Here is a 19,675-nt window from a genome sequence, read left to right on the forward strand (position 1 = left end):
TATACTTTGCTTGTTACTCATTAAATCTCTAATCAATGTCTAGATTGCACAAAGAATGGTCTGATATTTTGGAGATTAAAGTGTTCTTTGTGTGCATGTAAGCATTTTGGAGATCAGGAATCTGACTTGAGGAAGAATTACTGAAGTTTTATAACCATATCAGAAAGGGTATTTATTTACAGGGAATACAATATAGGCATAGGCAAAACCTAGGCCTATCAGTAGGAGACTCAAAAGAGCAGGTACAAACAGGTTTAATTAAACAATACTGCACAAAAACCCCACATTTACCATGGATCCTGGAAGAGGGATGACTAAGTCCTTTCCACACCCATTACTCCTCAGGTCAAGGAAAAAAGATTGTTGTAATTAAGAGAACACAATAAAGAAAACAGAGCACCAAGTAACTGTCATGTTTTCTATATCTTAATAGAACTTTCAATTCTGATAGGACTCCGGACTGTAGTTCTTTGTGTGTGGCCTCATTCCAGTTGCTTTCCATTCCTAAAAGGCTATTTAACTTTTGCCAGAGGCTTGCAAGCTGAATCGGCTAAATTTTCCTGGCAGTTTCATGGGTGGAACAATGAAGTCCTTATGATTACATCTCAACCTGTATCCCCATCCCTTATATTGTACTTTTTTCTACTGAAAATAATGTCCTCCTGAATGCTGGTGGAGAGACTAAGAAGGAAACAGAGATTTTGTTGAAAGAATACTGTGCATAAATCTGTCTTCCAATTTCCATACATTTTCTTCTTCTATGAAGTGCAGTTCTGTTTTTCTCCCTCGTTCTTCAGTTGCTTTTGTATTTCTTTTGTTTGCTCTTCTGAGCTTACTATACTGTAATGTGATGAAAGGGGCTGGAAGATGCATATATGAATCTCTCTCTGTGTGTATATATACTTGTATGTCTTTCTGTCGATCTCTCTGTATATCAATATCACATCTTTCTATACTCTGCAGCCTCCAAGCCTGTCCATGTGTCCTGATCTGAAAAGATCCCATGGCAGAAATCTTATGATGTCTTCTTTTCTCTTAGGATTTAACATTATAGAGTGCTGCAAAGAAAACTCTATCATGAATGCAGTTATACAACTCTTGCAACTAAGGCAAGAGCAAGAGCACTTGAATTTTCTTCTCTTTAAAAAAATAAATAAATAAAAATAAAAGACTTCTTTTTCCAAAAATGTAGATAAGAATGCAGAAGAAAATTTTAGTGCAATGCTACTTTTACTTATTTTACCATTCTCTGAATGTTCATGAAAATATACTTCCTTTTCAGCATAATGAAAGTATCTTTTGAATTTAATTTTAAATTTGATATTGGTCTATACTGAGCCTCCCTCCATCTAAAATGTATTTATATTTGCTTGAAACTGAGATATCAAGCTGATCATCCTTATGCTTAATTGGCCTGCAGTCCTCTGGTTTTCAAACAGTGATGATGATTAAGAAGATTAGGATTGCTAGCTTCTTCCCTTAATCTTGTGCCTGTTTCTGATGAAAATGGTCACAAATCAATAAACTAGGATATGATATCTGAGCGGCAAAATCTAAATGGCCATTGGATGGTCATTTAGAGTTGGAATTTTCTGTATACAGTATATTTGCCACCATCTATCAGTTGTCTGAACTGCAGCACAGATATGGTATACCTAAATTAAACTAGTGAATCATTTTAGTTCCTTTTCAGAAAGTTCCATATGTTTAATTTCTGTGTCAAGCTACTATTAAACTAAAAATAATACAGTGTAAACAACACTATACATTCAGTTTATCCTTCTTGGTTTAAAACTGGTGGCTATAATAATCATCACTTACTAATACTGCCAGAAATATCCAGAATACTGAGATGACTCCTGGAGGCAACTTGTTCTAAAATATTTGGGCTTACCTGGAATAGCAGCTAATTCTGAGTATTCTACTGGAAAAGAAATTGGGATTTCACATAACTGTGACAGAATCAGGTGAAAATAAAAAGAACCTTTAATTAGAATCAACTCTCTTTATTTAATTTTCCTTATTTGTCCAAAACTAAATGTAGGTGAAATGTGTCAAATGACATTACATACTGGAAAACTGATCTAGCATTACTGAATCTTAGGCAGAAGGTGTGAAGATCATCCTGAAATAGAATTGAGTGCAAGGTTATAATCTGTCTTCACAGATGTGCAATCAACATTCTCCCTAGACTGAAAAAAGTATTTCACCTGTTGTGAATGCTGAATTGTTCTGCTTTTAAATGCTAATGATTTTCACTACCTGAAGTATAAGTCAATTTATAAGCTAAATGATGCTTTACCAACATTAATTATGAAATTGGTCACTTTTCTTATTATATTTTATTAATTAATTAATCCACCCATCTTAAAGTTGCTGAGCTTGAGGAATCCTGCTCTCAGGTCTTGCTATCATCATCAGTGGAAGTTGTTGAGACCTATGTGATGCTAAGGCAGGTGAGCCAAAGGAGGTTTGCAGGTGGTGGGCTGCCAATGTTGTGCTCCATGACAAACAATCTAGTTGTCTTGAGTGTCCTGTACTGTCTGCTGGTGCCAGGTAAAATGCCAGAGCTGCATCATTCTAATTGCAATGCTTCCTGAGCTCACTACCCTTGCCACCCCACAGAGAGCACCAGTAGCGGCTGTTGCCAGGCATCTTCTCCCTGTCAGGGCCACCCCACTCTGTCTAAAGATAAGCAGAGAGCTGTTTTTTGGCTCTTTCTAGGACTAAGTTATTACTACTCAGAGCACTTCCACAATACCACTGCTTTCATTCTTCATCTGTGTGAAGGAGTGTGAAGGTGATATGTGATTGTTTTATTTCTGCCAACTTAAAATATTAAGAATGAGGCCTGAAAAATCACTCTCCCACCCAAAGCTGTTAAGGTTCCTGAGGCCACAAACCTCTCCTCACCCTACCACTGTACACAATTGGGAAACAAAAAAATATTCAGAGTAATCAGTAATGTTGCATGCCTGTTTTTCTAGCGCTGAAGAGAAGATGAAACTGACAAAATTCTTGTCAATTTCATATCTGCTGCTTTGCCTTTGCTACAGAGGCAGAACAAAGGAGCCATGAGCTAGCATTTTCCTGTGAATACTGAGGGAAGTGAAGCTCAAGAGATGGGAGGAGCACACATTCTCTCCAATGGGGAAAAATGGCTTTGTAGTAGTTTCCACTACACTGCAGCTGTGTTGGACATACATCAGCTCAATTTTCAACACAGATAACATCTTAGGAGTATTGAAGTCTGGAGCCACTTTCAAACTGACACAGAATCCTTATCTGAAAGTACCCTCACAGGAAACAGAATCACATTCCCTCATTGAACTCAGTGGGGCTTACTCTAAAGTGGGTGGCTATATGATTACAGCCATCATAATCAGAGAAAACAAGGCACTTCCTATGATCATACTGATTTCCTGACTTTTTATACGCTTCATATCTATTTCACAATCTTTTCGGTAATGGAATTAGCAGTTAGGCTAATAAGCACAGGAGACACAAGACTGAAAGAAATATTTGAAATTCAGAATCCATTGCTGACATCCTGAGGGGCTGCTTATTACCTAAGATGCCAAGAGGCCTTTTCAGATGCTATTTTATATGCACAGTCAGTATTATGAGGTGTTTTAATTCCCTGAGCTAATTTGTATTTACCTATTCTTGTCTCTTTCTAGAACATTGACATCACAGCTTTCTAATAATTTATGAAAATGTGTGAAAAAGAGCATGTGTAGTAAGCAGAACTTTTCAAGGACTTCCAATTAACGTCTGCCTCCCAGCAGATATATTTTTAATATTTTGGCATGTAATACCAGGCCAGAGATGATGCTTTATTTTGCCTTATGTTCAATTTTTGCCCTTTTTTCCCCATAAATTTATTTTTGCTCCAATGCAGTTGTTACATCTTACATCATGCAATAGGGCTATGGCTAGACACTTTTTAAATGTCCACGAAGACAAAAAGGAATGATCTATTTAAGTCCCACAAAATTCTCCTATTGGCTGGTGTGAGTGAACAGTTATAGGACATTTTATTAGTATATAATAAAATTTTACAGTTCCTGGTATAACTACTGCCAAGATACCGCAGAGTAACAGCAAGATCTCATATTAAGCTTCTGATGTTTTTGCTTTTTTCTAGATTCTTTAGCTGAGCAGCAATTATTGTAGGAGAAAAATCCAATACTATACCTTGAAAAACTATTACCTTCATTAAAGAAACTTTTCATAGTTATGGGCAAGTGGGGCAAATGAAGAAACATACAGGACATCATCACACAAATAATGCAGTTGACATACTTGCATCAGATGTTGTGATACTAGTAAGTACATAATGGTAGTATTTGAGTGATGTCACCATGCATGTATTATCATTTTGGCTTGACTGTGGATGCTGCTGTCCATAATGATTGAATGTCATGGACTACAGCAATGCAAACTGGAAGAAAATCCCACATTAAAAATGATTTAATTGTCCATAAAAATAGTTTAAGGATAAATAATAGTTTTAGAAAGTATAACTAAGCAGCCAACTACAGATCTTTGCTGAATAGACAAAAATATGGACTAGCCAATTCCTCCTAAAGAATTATATTTGCTTGTTCTTAGAAATATGAGTGAAGAGTAGTATAGGAAGACCTACAATAAATAAGTAAACTAGTTCACCCATGTTCTGGCCAGTCAGTCCAAAAGCCCTGGGGAACTGAAAATGATTCAATCTTTATTTTAAATGGTTATCTTGATACTATTTAATACAGCGTAAATATGGCAGAGACCCTGTTAGATGGGAGCTCCCTTCCTTCCACAGAATTTCAAATAAACAAAGTACATTGAAATATTGCTTCCTTGTTTGTTACAAGAAGGGAAATTTAGCTTGGCCCCCTTCAATATGGTGCTCAGACTGTGGAAGGAAGAGCTAATTGCTAGGAAGAAGAAAAGCCAGTTTTTACCCTTTGCCTTTTCACTTGTAAGGAAAGAATCATTTCATTAGGGACTGACTGAAGAGCTAGTTTGAAGTTTATAGCTTTGTTGCTGTTAGTGAATTGTCTGGGCTCCTTCAAGATGACACAGCTTTAGAGTTATTATTACTGAATCCACCAGGGAACTACATATTTCCCATTTATCATAGTCACGAGATACTCTAAAGTTTTCCTTACCTATGAATTAATGGGAATAACCATTCACTGTGCTAATATGAGAAGAGGTATGGCTGTAATGAATGCTTTTGTATGGGTATCTTACAGCAATCCAGCTATTTAAATCTTAAATCTTAACTGGACACAACTGGTTAAAATTTAAATCAGATTTATTTTAGCTTTTAGGGCAACATTTTGTGACAACTGAATCAACCTTGTGAAGTATTTCAAATTATAGGTAGTTGCAATCATTTGCATACATTTACAGAATTTTAAAATGAATTCAGTAAACTTTATTTTGAACAGTAACTCCAACAGGGTTGCAGAAATCCTGAATAAAATCTATTAGCAAACCTTACCAGTTCCTCCACCTATTGCTTGTTTATCCCACTTCTTATTTAACCTGTCCTCTTTGTTTCTTAGTATGCAACTATCTTTCTTTTTGGGGAAGAAAAAATCTCGGGCTTGGAAGAAATGTATTTGGAAGTTTTCTAATCTACAGTGTCCTGAACCTTTATCCTCTAGATAAGATTCACTATCCAGATTCATTTGGCTTATATAAAAATAGATCGATAGTTTTGACAATAGTTTTGCCTCCACCTGCAGTTAGAAGTCAATAAAAGTTAACAGACGTTAAAGGCACAAAGATAAGAAATGATATATAAGCAAAGCTTGGTTAAAATAATCTCAACAGGACTGTCATAAGTGGTGACATATGGATCTTTTAAGTATGCAGTTACAGACATTAGAGCATGATTACTGAAGTATTGTTGCCATCTTTGATGTAAATTTTTATTGAAGCTATATTTAAAAGTTATAGTTTGTATCAAAGCCATAATCATAAGTAATCCTAGATTCAGAATAAAATGAGAAAAGTGTGAAAAGTCCAGGAATATTTTAAATTCTTCTAAGTGGCTTTTCTTTCCTTTTCCTTTTCTACTATTATTCCTAAAAGAAAGGAGGAGCCATGTGAATCCTACTGAACCTAACTCAACAACTTCCATTGTTTCCCATTTGGTGGAAATGAATTCCCCTTTACTAAAATTCCCTGTGGTTAACCAATGAGAAGTTTTAGTCCTTTGCCAAATACTTAGCTATAATCCAGTTATATTTACTAAATTCTCACAATCTACAAAAGAAATGGAATAAAGTTAGTCTGATAAAACAGAGCCAGAAGAAGAGTTGAGTAGTTCTGCCTTTTCTCTGTTACTTGTTAGCATTTTCTTACCTTCACTGAGCAGTTGCTATATAGTTCTTTATTATGTATATCTGAAGAAGTCCTTTTTGTGGTTCTTAGCATCAGTTAACAACATAAGCACATTCTGAGATTTAGCCATTCTGATGCTATCTGTATAATTCCAGGCTACCTCTGATACTCTTATTTAATGATTTTCTACCTCTTTCACACATCATATCACTTCCCCCTCCTTGCTTCTCCTGCGGATGGACTCATTTGTTGTTCCCACCAGGCTTTCTTCCTTATTAAGAAAGGAAGGAAATCCTGGAGGATTCCTTATCTGAAGAACAGGAAGTGGAATATTAAATTTAAGAGAAACCTACAGGCTCACAAACATCAGGCAGGGAGGAAACAGATAAAGTAGTGCTATGGGGAATACACTACCTTAGTCGGATAAACTAGTTGAATCTGGATTAATAATGAATGAAGGACTTGAAAATGCAAGCTGTGATATCCAGAGGCCACCAAAGAAAGAGATTTTGTAGGATCAGGTATTCCCATTGTAAATTATTAACACCTGTGTCAGTAAGGAACCTCTGACTCTCTGTGGCCATCTAATAGCTTTCTAGATCTTTGCAGCCCAGATATGACAGCCCTAATATTTACATTATTGCCCAGTTCCCATTTATTTCTCACCCCTTGGCATTTTCAAGTTTGATCATTCAGACTTAAGAAGTCACTTGAAGAGTGACTGATGTCTTAGCCTTGTCTTGGCCTTTTCTTGTTGTTCATATATCTAGGACAGATTTACAACTATGCAATTAATGTATTGCAAATATTTACTGCTAGCTTTGGGCCATAAACAGGATACAGCCATCTTTTAAAACATATTAATGCAGGGCTGGTATAAGGAAAATCCTTCTAGGACCCACATAACATGGCTGATGGAGCCAATGACTCTGGTACAGATTTATGTTTTGGAGTTTAGATCTCTGACTGTATCTTGTACTTATATTGTTGAAGTAATTATTTTTCTTTTATCCTCACCAGTTTCTCTCTTGGTAAAGGAAAGTGTTGTGACTGGCCATGCCTATTTTGACTGCAATTTTGTGAACAGGCAGTCCTGTTCACTAGACCAGTTGGTTTGGGTGACTGCCCAGGATAGTCTTGAAATTCTAACCTACTATTCCCAAATGTTTGGGGACCCTGCTTTATTTATTGATTTCATTTCATTTACATCCTACCTTTTCTCTAGGAACTCAAAATGGCATATTACTCCTTCCTCCATGTTTTTTTCCCTCATTACAACTAACCTTGAGGGTAAATTGAGCTGAGATTAAGTGGTCCATGTCACTAGCCTGGGCTAGATTTGGACCAGTCTTAAGAGAAGTAGATACACTTTATGCTTATTGATTTTTGAAAAGGGTAACCGCTTTGAAAGAAGGGAACTCCACCTGTCACTGCAAGCACATGAATGCAAACAAAAGAGCGAAGGATGATGATGATGATGATGATGATGATGATGATGATGATGATGATAATTAATAATAATATCCTACCTCCTTTACATGGACAATCTGAAGCTGTATGGAAAAACAGCATCTGAAATGGAATCACAGCTCAACACTGTCCAAATATACAGCCAATATATTGCAATGGAGTTTGGACTGGACAAATGTGCCACCCTTACCATCAACAGGGAAAAATAGTGAAAGCTGAAGGAATCAAGATGCCCAATGGAAATAACATCAAGAATCTGGATGAAGAAGATCACTACAAATACCTGGGCATCCTTCAGGCTGACAACATCAAGCACATTGAAGTCAAGAAGAAGGTTAGTAGTGAATACATTATGAGAGTGAAGAAGATCTTAAAGTCCAAACTCAGTGGAGGAAATATCATAAGACAATTAACACCTGGGCAATTTCAGTCATTAGATATACAGGTGGAATAGTGGACTGGACTCAAGCTGAACTAAAACTTTGGATAGGAAGGCCAGAAAAATCATGACAATGAATCATGCCCTTCATCCACGCAGCAATATTGACAGACTCTACTTACCAAAGAGCATAGGTGGGCAGGGAATGTTGCAAGTACACTAGACAGCTGAAGAAGAAAAAAAGGGCATTGGAAGAATATCTGAAGATCAGTGAAGAAGATGCACTGAAGCTAGTATACCACGAAGGCTTACTGAATATCAAAGAGAACAAACTGGCCTATAAGAAAGACTAAATGTAGAATAGAAAAGAGATATGGCAAGGCAAAGTATTACATGGCCAGTACACAGAAAAACTAGCAGGCAAAGCAGATAACAACAAGGCCTGGCAATGGCTAAGAGCCGGAAAGTTGAAGAAAGAGACAGAGGGGCTAATTCTAGCTACACAAGACCAAGCCTTAAGAACAAATGCATACAAAGCCAGAATTGAGAAGACAGCAACACACAACAAATGCTGCCTCTGTAAAGAAGCTGAAGGAACAGTGGACTACCTAGTTAGCTGCTGCAAGAAGATTGCACAGACTGACTACAAACAACTGCATGGCAAAATAGCAACAATGGTGCATTGGAATATCTGCAAGAAATACCATTTGCCTGCAAGCAAGGACTGGTGGGACCACAAAACAGACAAAGTAATAGAAAATGAAGAAGCTAAAGTGCTCTGGGACTCTAGAATTCAAACAGACAAGCATCTGCCACACAAAGCCCAGACTTAACAATTGTTGATAAGAAAGACAAAAAAGTCTGGATAGTGGACATTGTAATACCTGGAGACAGCAGAATAGAAGAGAAAGAACTGGAGAAAATCACAAAATATAAAGACCTGCAAATAGAAGTCGAACAATGGTGGCAAAAGAAAGCAAAGGCAATACCAATACTAATAGGCTCCCTGGGTGGAATCCCAAAACCTGAAGACCATCGGCATTAACAAAATCACCATCAGTCAATTGCAAAAGGCAGCTTTACTTTGGAACAGCTTACATCCTGCAACGATACATTTAATATATTAAACAGCAACATCTCTGTATCCCAGGCCCTTGGGAAGAATTTGATAGGTGGACAAAAATGCCAGACCCAGCCTAAACCTCTGGCTGACTGCGTGACCAACCATAATAATAGTAATACAATAAATGTATATGTTGCCTGACTCTCGGCAACTCTGGGGGTTTTACAAATTGTTAAAAACATTTAAAAACAAGAAAACAGCACAAAACGAAAAGGAATAAAGAGAAAGAAGAAAATGGAGCTTCAATCACACTTGCCAAAGGCCTGGATGAAAAACAGGAGTATGATATACATGAGTAATTCTTAGATATTTTTTCCATTTTGGCCCCTTTTGGGCACGCTAGTAGCCCCACTTTTTTCTGCAACGGTTGATCTGAGGGCAACAACTGTCTATGCTGGGTGAATAAAGAGAATGACTATCCATGTCAGATATTTACAGTGATAGATCTTCCATTTGCCAGGTTTGCCCTGTGCTGGTCCTGGTACAATAGGGCACCACTCATGAAACATCAAATGATTTCTAACACCATATAAAATCAGGTTACTTTTAGTATGTTTATTGCAATTCAAAACCAATAATACAGACTTTATGTTTTCCACTAGTGTGTATAATTGCATAGGAGACATTTGTGAATCACATTTACAAAATTCTGGAAGGAAGGATAATATGCTGTATGAACCTATACAGTGTGTGTGTGTAATATCTATTATAATATCTAACTATCATCTATCATCTCTATCATCTAATTATCTATCTTTCCTAAAAATAAAACAAGACTATTTTTTGAAATGCTCTTACAATAGTCATTATGGTACTAGTAATTCCTGCCTAAAGCAGATAAGCTTCTCCTGCCCTTTCTTTCATGATAAGGGATAAATGTCTCAGTTGCATTTCCATTCTCTATGAACCAACCTTTTTAAAAATATTATTTAGGATGTCACTGTGAGACAAACTAAGCTAAAAGATGGTGCATAGGTATACAAGCAGAGGATGTAGCTGGATATACTAACTCTTTTTAGTTAGCAGTACATTTAATATATATATTCTGTTCATGCAAATTCATGGGTGGAGACAGACACAAGAATGAAGGGATATTTTTCAGAAAACATAAACATAATTTCTAGCAGTCTTCCAAATCTGCTGCCTTTTTTAAAAAATAAAATGGATTCTTGCACCAAGATATCTGATTATGAGCAAGAAGATAAGCAAAGAATAGCTACATGTAGCAGGGCCCTGGGTCACAGAACACATTTAACTAGATCAAAGATAATGGCAGAATTATCTTTGATCAGAATTATCTGAGAACCTACTCATTCAGGATGTAGGATCTGAACTCTGCCCACTCAGTGTTCCAAAGAAAAGAAATAGAGTTATAGAAAAGTTGGAAAAGTCAGTTGCCCTGCACCACTCCTTGCCAAGACCCATCTGCACAAACACTGGTTAGCTATAGTGACCAAGCTAAGCCTACTTCCAACTGCCTAAAGGTGAAGGGACCATTGTCATAACAATGTCTTGCCAGGGTTCTCCTGGTTGCAAAGACTCAAAGAAAACCAGGCAGAACTGGAGGAAGTTGGGTAGGACATTTTATCCTCCCAAATAGCAATCTTTGACCCCACTAGACTCCATTTTGATTATGATTTTTGATGATCTATCATTTTATTATATTGCATTGATTAGATTTTTATTTTGATTCTGCTCTTGCTGTTCCCCCCAGAGTGACAATTGGGTATGTCAGGAGAAATGCAAAAATAAACTGAATGCAATGAGAATGGATTATTTAAGTATATATGGTAAAACAAAAAGAGATAAGGTCAAGAATGAATAGCTAATGAATGGATAGGATTGAATACAAAAATGAGCAACTAGTGTAAACAACATACATTAAAATGGTTTGGACATACAGAGATTGAATCACAAAACAAATATAGGAAGGAAGAGCACATGGGTGGGAGGGGAAAACTGACACAGTTGTGGTTATATGAAGTAGATGAGATGCTGAGAGAGAAGAGAGGAGGGGGATGAGAAGTTTAAAGAATGAAGGCACTGTCTGAATCCAGTGTATGGATGTAATGGAAACAAGCTTGTTCCAAGGATAGAAAAGTATGGAGAGGTACAGTTTTGGTGTAAACCAGATTTAGATTTCTTTTTCTTTACTTTTCTCTTAAATCATTTTTTTTCTTACTACTACTTACCCTTCCTCTGTACATTGCATCATGTTGCTTACCCTAAAATGGAATAATGCAATGGCATGTATGCCCAATTCACCCTTTGTTTTAAGCATCTGCTGACAGATAACATATGAGCAATGAAACATGTGAACTCATTTTTAGTTTATCATTGCCTGAGTAAAACATGTGAAAATGTGGGTATAAATAACTCCTTACACCAAATAGAACAGTATTTTTTTCTGTAAGATAAGATTTTTAAAAATATCACAAATACCTAACATTCCTGTTGTTTTAGAAAAATCAAAGGACTGAATAACAAACCAGTCTGCTTGTAAAAATCATGTTGGCATTCGTACAACTAATACTAGAAATAAAAACTCATATCTATTGTTTCAAAAAGTCAAATGAAAGGGTTACCAATAAGGTTTAGTTACATTAAATACACATACATTTTGTACAGAAAAAAGAAGGAAGGAAGGAAGGAAGGAAGGAAGGAAGGAAGGAAGGAAGGAAGGAAGGAAGGAAGGAAGGAAGGCAGGCAGGCAGGCAGGCAGGCAGGCAGGCAGGCAGGCAGGCAGGCAGGCAGGCAGGCAGGAAAAGGCTACAGATCTTTGGATAGAAAACCAGAAGCCTAATATGTCTTTGTCTTTTATTTCAACACACCCTTTAAAATCATCATCATCATCATCATCATCATCATCATCATCATCATCATCATCATCTTGGAATAGCTTACATCCTCCAACAATAACTTTAACACCATCAAACAACCACATGTGCCTATCCCAGGTCCTTAGGTCCTTTATCCATCAATAGGTGGATAAAAATGCCAAATCCAGTCTAAAAAACTGGCTGATTGTACGACCAACCATAAAAATAAGAATGTATAGAAGACAGCAACAGACAGCAAATACTGCCTCTGCAAAGAAGTTGAAGGAACAGTGGACCTAGTTAGCTGCTGCAAAAAGTTCATTCAGACTGACTACAAACAACAGCATGACAAAGTAGCAACAATGGTGCATTGGAATATCTGCAAGAAATACCATTTGCCGGCAAGCAAGAACTGCTGGGGCCACAAAACAGACAAAGACATAGAAAATGAAGAAGCTAAAGTGCTCTGGGACTTTAGAATTCAGACAGACAACCACCTGCCACACAACAGCCCAGACTTAACAATTGTTGATAAGACAGACAAAAAAGTCTGGATAGTGGACATTGCAATACCTGAAGACAGCAGAATAGAAGAGAAAGAACTGGAGAAAATCACAAAATACAAAGACCTGCAAATAGAAATAGAACGACTGTGGCAAAAGAAAGCAAAGATAGTACCAATAGTAATAGGAGCATTGGCTGCAATCCCAAAACATCTGGAGCACCACTTGAATACCTTTGGCATTAACAAAATCACCATCAGTCAATTGCAAAAGGCAGCTTTATTTGGAACAGCTTACATCCTGCGACGATACCTTTAACACCATCGAACACCAACATCTGCCTATCTCAGGTCCTTGGGAAGGACTTGATAGATGGATAAAATTGCCAAATCCAGTCTAAACATCTGGCTGACTGTGTGACCAACAATAATGTATTAAACGAGTATGCTGCCTGACTCTCAATAGTCTGGGTGGCTCATAACAATCAAACAAAGAAATTAGAATAATTAATAAAACATAAAAGTTAAAAAGATGGCAAGTGTGATGATGTGAGGGGTCTCCCTCTCCCTCGTCAAAGGCCTGGGTGAAGAGCCAGCTCTTCATGGTTCTTCTAAACAACAGCAGGGTGGGGGCCATTTGGGTCTCAGGGGGAACCTTGTTCCAGAGGGCAGATGCTGCTATAGAGAGGACATGCTTCTGGGGTCCCAGTAGATGACATTGTTTAATGGAAGGAACCCAGACCATGCCAACCCTGCAGGATCAAACTGGACGGGCATGCACTAGGGTGGTCTTCAAGTAACCAAGCCCTATGCCAGGTAAAAAAGTAAAAATAATCTTTGCTTTGGATTCATGTGAAAATTTAACATCTGAATGTGCTGTATGGATAATGGACCCCTTAACCCAGTGTCAGATGCACTGTGATGACTTTATAAAGTATTGAAGAATTATAATACCCAATGCTTCTGAGGCATTTCATAGCTGCTTGTTTTATTTTGAGAAAAAAACCCCCCACTCTATTACTGATATCACATACATTTAGAATTGAATACAAACATTGGAATAGTCAAGATAATTATATGCTAAGTGCAAATCTTTATAAAGATATCAGGTTCAGGTCATAATTAGGGTGGCCCTGACCACAGTATTGATAGTCTGGATGATGATGATGATGATGATGATGATGATGATGATGATGATGATGGTTGGTTGCACAGTCAGCCAGATGCTTAGACTGGATTTGGCAATTTTATCCACCTGTCAAGTTCTTCCCAAGGACCTGGGATAGGCAGATGTTGTTTGATTGTGTTAAAGGCATTGTCATAGGATGTAAGCTGTTCCAAGTAAATCTGCCTTTTGCATTTGACTAATAGTGATGTTATCAATGCCGATGGTTTTCAGGTGGTGTTCCAGATGTTTTGGGATTGCACCCAAGGCACTTATTACTGTTGGTAGTATTTTTGCTTTCTTTCGCCACACTTATTCTACTTCTATTTGCAGGTCTTTAAATTTTGTGATTTTCTCCAGTTCTTTCTCTTCTGCTCTGCTGTCTCCAGGTATTACAATGTCCACTATCCAGATTTTTTTGTCTTTCTTATGAGCAATTGTTAAGTCTGGGGTGTTGTGTGGCAGATGCTTGTCTGTTTGAATTCTAGAGTCCCAGAGCACTTTAGCTTCTTCATTGTCTATGACTTTGTCTGTTTTGTGGTCCCACCAGTTCTTGCTTGCAGGCAAATGGCATTTCTTGCAAATATTCCAATGCACCATTGTTGCTACTTTGTCATGCTGTTGTTTGTAGTCAGCCTGTGCAATCTTCTTGCAGCAGCTAACTAGAATTAGCCCCTCTGTCTATTATTATTACTATTATTGTTAAGTTGCTTCCCTTGTGCTACAGTCATGTATTAGTAAAATACATGATACACTATTCTATCCAGCTGACATTTTCATATTTTTCTGTGAAGCTCTGCTAGAATATTATACAATTTCAGATGCTTGATTTTTTTCTCAACAAATAAGCAGCTTTTTTTTTTCCAAATTGTATGCTGCAGAGGCAGACTGCTCAACTCTAAAATTAATCATCCTTGTCAATTATCAGTTGCCAGATCCAATTCCCTCCTTCTTTTTACTTAATGCAAAAGTAAAAGAGTGCAGAGCAGGTGTGTTTCTTTCCATTCTGGGATCATGGAGCTTAAACTATAGCTTCCATCATCCCTAGTAAGATCATTTTTACTGGTAATGACAGGAGGAGGAGTAGAATGATGGTAAAAGTTGTTGGTAAGGATTTGCAATCAAGATAAGATGTATTAGGGGAGAATTAGGCAAAGTGGCTTAGTTAAGATGAACTGCAACTTCCTTTCCAATTCTTCTTGTAGAAAATTAGCAGGAATAATAAACTTTTGAAACAGCATTTTCTTTGGTGCAATGTTTCCTGTGTTACGTATTTTCTGTTCTCAAGCTACATTAAAAAGGTATCCTCTTATCACATACTGTATATTTTTGGCTATTTTTGTTTGCTAGTTATTAAAATGTAGCATATTACTTCATTGTTTACAAAAGTACACTAATTAACAAAATGTTTTTGGATTGGGAAAGTTGAATGCATTATACATTTTGCTAGATATTATTAAGCTGTCCTTCTAATTCATCAAAGAAATAACAATTTGAGGATAACGTCACTCAACTATTTCAATAAGCAACTGAGCCACATGAAGCAGCCTATTGAAGGACCCCAGGCAAACTGGGCACATAGCTTCTGAAAAACAGGCACACTGATTTAAATAATGGGACTTAGAGTTGCCTGTGTTACTTCTCACTCTGTAAACAAAGAACTGGTCAGGTTATTAATGGACTATGGATTATGCAAGGGAATACAAAATGCCTGGATTTACATATTGTATATAACAGACATCTCTAATAATGCACACTTTCAGAGATCCCTGTTAGGTCAGAACATACAGACACAACTGACCTGCAAAGTCTCTTCTTCATCTGGTAGTATAAAGCTATGGAGACCTGTTATTTAAATCCTTGAGCAAGGACAATTCCTGTTTACTTGAGGTTAAATAGAGAAGGAGGAATTTCCTGGAGGCTTTTGTTATTTTGCATTTCTGAGCAGCAGCTTAGAAGGAATCTAAGCCTCTCCCCAGGTTGTATGATGAAATTTTTCAGGACAGAAGAAATAATCTAATCCATATAGACTGTAAACTGACACCTTGCCTCAGAAGGTCTGGGCAGATTGACTGCCATATTGATTGCCAGGTGCTGAGTTTAAGGTGCCCTTGTATTCCTCAGTTAGCAAAAAGAGGAAGGCATTTTCTTCTTTTAGGCTTGCTTTTGGTTGAGGGGAGGAAAGGTAGGGAGTAGCAGGAAACACCAGCTAAAGGCAATGACTGCTGCATCGCCTTGGGATGTCCTGACTGGTGGACCAGAACTGGGGATACGGAGAACTCTTCAGCATGTTTCTTCCTTAGGACAATAAGAAATAATCATATCATTGTACAGAGTAATTATAGAGAGCAAAGGAGGTGACTTTGACAGAAATATGCAAGAACCATTATCTGGGCAAGGGGAGCTGAAACATTCTTTAACTCCTGGGAAACAATATCCAGAAGCAGCTCAGGCAAACACCTCCCTGATTCACTGGAGTACAAGAGGAAGGGGAGCTACAGCATAATCAGGCTTGCAAGATTCTATCATTATAGACAGTCTCAATAAAGTATAAATCTGGTTTTCCTGTGGAGCTGATTTTTGGTTTGGTCTGCCTAATGGGGCTGCAGTAATGCACATTCCAATTGTTGACTGATTTTGTTTCTCACATTTTTTTTTACTATAAGAATCCAAAATCCTGGTGGTTTACAACAATAATATTATAATGATATGAAATGTAATTCATTTAAATTGTAACTGTATTCAGGTTTCACAGAAAACATGTTTAAAGCATATATCCTTCTGGATAATGATTACAAGCTAATAAATAAATTGGGATAATGCTGTTGCTCAGATTTTTTTCTTTAATATATTCAAAACAAGCTGATTCATTTCTAATTTGAACTGATGGAAAGAGCCTCTAACCAAGAATGTATGAGCATCATGGAAAGGATGGCAGAATGATGACTTCTTAACCACATAAGTCAAACTCTATATGTATTTTTTCTTCCTATTATCTGTGGTTCTGATGGAAATGACTTACTGCACTTCACTATCAAGGAAAGGAGAAAGGAGAAAGGAGAAAGGAGAAAGGAGAAAGGAGAAAGGAGAAAGGAGAAAGGAGAAAGGAGAAAGGAAAGGCAACCCAACCCAACCCAACCCAACCCAACCCAACCCCTAGGCAAAGACAGCATCAGTAAAGAAAAACAAGAGGAATGGCACTGATAATGGCAACTAAAATTAACAGAATTGGAACATCTTTCCTGTGAAGAAAGATTCCTAGATTTACCTAAGGGTAAATCCCATTTAATTAAGTGGTAGTTACTTTTGAGAAATTATGTACATAACACTATATAAACCTGTTTAAACAGGTAGCAACAGAGCTTTAGTACATTAAATAGTTGTGTATATGAAAGAATTTCAAGAGATATAGCAATTCTTTCCATGCAGTTTAGAGGTGTAGGGGCTCTGTCCTCAGTTGCATCAGGCTACTTACATAGCAGTTGAAAATCACGAAAAAGAAAGAAATGAATCTGTTTCCAATAGAAGAGAATATATGTAGCTCAGGGTTGAACTGTGGAGTCCTTGGTGCTCTCTGAGCTTGGTTGTTTGCTTGTAGATGTTTCATTACCTGACTAGGTAACATCATCAGTGCTACTGAGTGTATGGTTCACTCCCTGTTTATATACAGTACAGGTAGTCCCCAGTTTATTATTTATTTATTTATTAAATTTATGTGCCCCCTATCTCTCCCAGAGGGTGACTTTGGGTGGTTCACAATTAAAATCAAAGATCAAAAACAGTAAATAATATAAATATCCATGTTAAATTAGCTAAAAAAATCATACTATATAAAAAGACTATATACATAAAAAGACTATAACATTCAAGATGTTGGGAGGGGGCAGAATCAATTACCCCACAAGCCAATTCCAATGATGCGAGCCACCATCAGGCCCCCAGGCCATCTGGCATAGCTCACACTCTTCCTGAAGGCCATGAAAGTGGGGGCGTACCGCATCTCAAGTGGTAAGTTGTTCCACAGAGTGGGGCCATAGCAGAAAAGGCCCTCTTCCCAGACCCTGCCAGTCAAAATTCCATGACTGGTGGAGTCCGCAACATGCCCCTTCTGCCGAACTGAGTGGGGTGGGCTGATATAACAGGGGCGAGATGGCTCCACAGATAACCTGGTCCTATGTCATGAAGGGCTTTAAAAGTAATAACCAACACTTTGAACTGGACCCAAAAGCAAACTGGCAACCAATGCAGCTTGTGTAGCAGAGGTGTTATATGAGCCCCCTGGGGGCATTCAAAATTGTCCACGGCGCTGCATTTTGTGCCAGCTGTAGCTTCCGGATACTTTTCAAGGTTAGCCCCGTGTAGAGCGCATTATCCAACCAGGAGGTGACCAGGGAATGAGTGACTGTGCGGAGAGCTGCCTGATCCAGGAAGGGGCATAACTGATGCAAAATATGAAGTTGTGCAAAGGCCCTCCTACCCATGGCTGCTACCTGCTCTTCAACCAGGAGTTGTGAGTCTAGGAGGAACCCCACAGGGTCTGTCTGGGGTAGTGCAACCCCGCCAAGAACCAAAGATGATAAACTCCTAGATCTTGAGGCTCCCCATAGCCACAGCCACTCTGTCTTACCAGGGTTCAGTTGAAGCCTGTTGTCCCCCATCCAGGCCCTACAGCCTCCAGGCACCGCGAAAGGGTAGCCACAACATCACTTAGGTCACGTGGGATGGAGATATATAGTTGAGTATCATCAGCATACTGATGATACCTCATTCCATGGTGCCAGATGGTCTCACCCAATGGTTTCATGTAGATGTTAAATAGAAGCAGTGAGAGCACTGAACCCTGAGGCACCCCACAAAGTAGGAGCCGCAGATTGGACCTCTTGCTCCTTATCAACACCGATTGGGATAGGCCTTGGAGAAAGGAGCTGAAGCAGCACAGAACTGTGTCTTCCAGGCCCAACTCCTGCAGCAGACCCAAAAGGATACCATGGTTAATGGTATCGAAAGCTGCCAAGAGATCAAGAAGAGCAAGGATGGACACATCCCGCTCTTGCCAGAGATCATCTAAAAATGTGACCAGTGCTGTTTCTGTCCCATAACCAGGCCTGTAACCTGACTGATAAGGGTCCAGATAATCCATTTCCTCCAGGATCCTCTGAAGCTGTCACGTGACCACCTTTTCCGCCACCTTTCCTAAAAAGGATGGAGGGAAACTGGGTGAAAATTGTCTAGAAGGGTGGGATCTAATGACAGTTTCTTGAGCGGGCAGACCAGGGCCACCTTAAAAGGCTTCAGGAACACCCCCTCCTGCAAGGATGAATTGACCACCACCAGTACCCACCCCAATGTCACCTCCCTGGTGGATTTAACCAACCAGAAGGGACAAGAATCTAAAATACAGGTAGCCGCCTGTCCACTTCCTCAGGTCCAACAGAATCAAACAGTTCCCAGATAACTGGGTAAGTCCACTCCCCAGGCATCTCCACTGGACCTGCATCACGCAAGTTAAGAATGAGTTCCATTCCCATGATCTGTCCTTAAGTCGAATTTGTACGTAAGCCAGAACAGTATTATTATGTAATACTGTATAAGTAGTATTGTGTAATTAACTCGAACCATTGTGTATTTAACTTGAATTTTGCTACAATAAGCTCCGTTTTTAACTAAGGGTTGTCTGTAACCCTTCCTAACCCAGTTACTACCTGTAGCTTGTCCTGCCAAGGTGTTAGTGGGGGTCTGGTTTTTTCCTTGGTAATTCCTTGATTAGAGTAATGTTTTCTGCTTATTTGTTTGTCTGGTGTTAATCCCTGCTTATCAGGGTGCATGCTGCTGGAGAGGATGTGTTCTGGTCTTTTTGCTTCCTTCTTAG

Source organism: Python bivittatus, unplaced genomic scaffold (genome assembly GCF_059951505.1).
Source record: "Python bivittatus isolate LINGU-HERP-01145 unplaced genomic scaffold, Pbiv_v1 ctg000330_np1212, whole genome shotgun sequence".
Lineage (NCBI taxonomy): Eukaryota > Metazoa > Chordata > Lepidosauria > Squamata > Pythonidae > Python > Python bivittatus.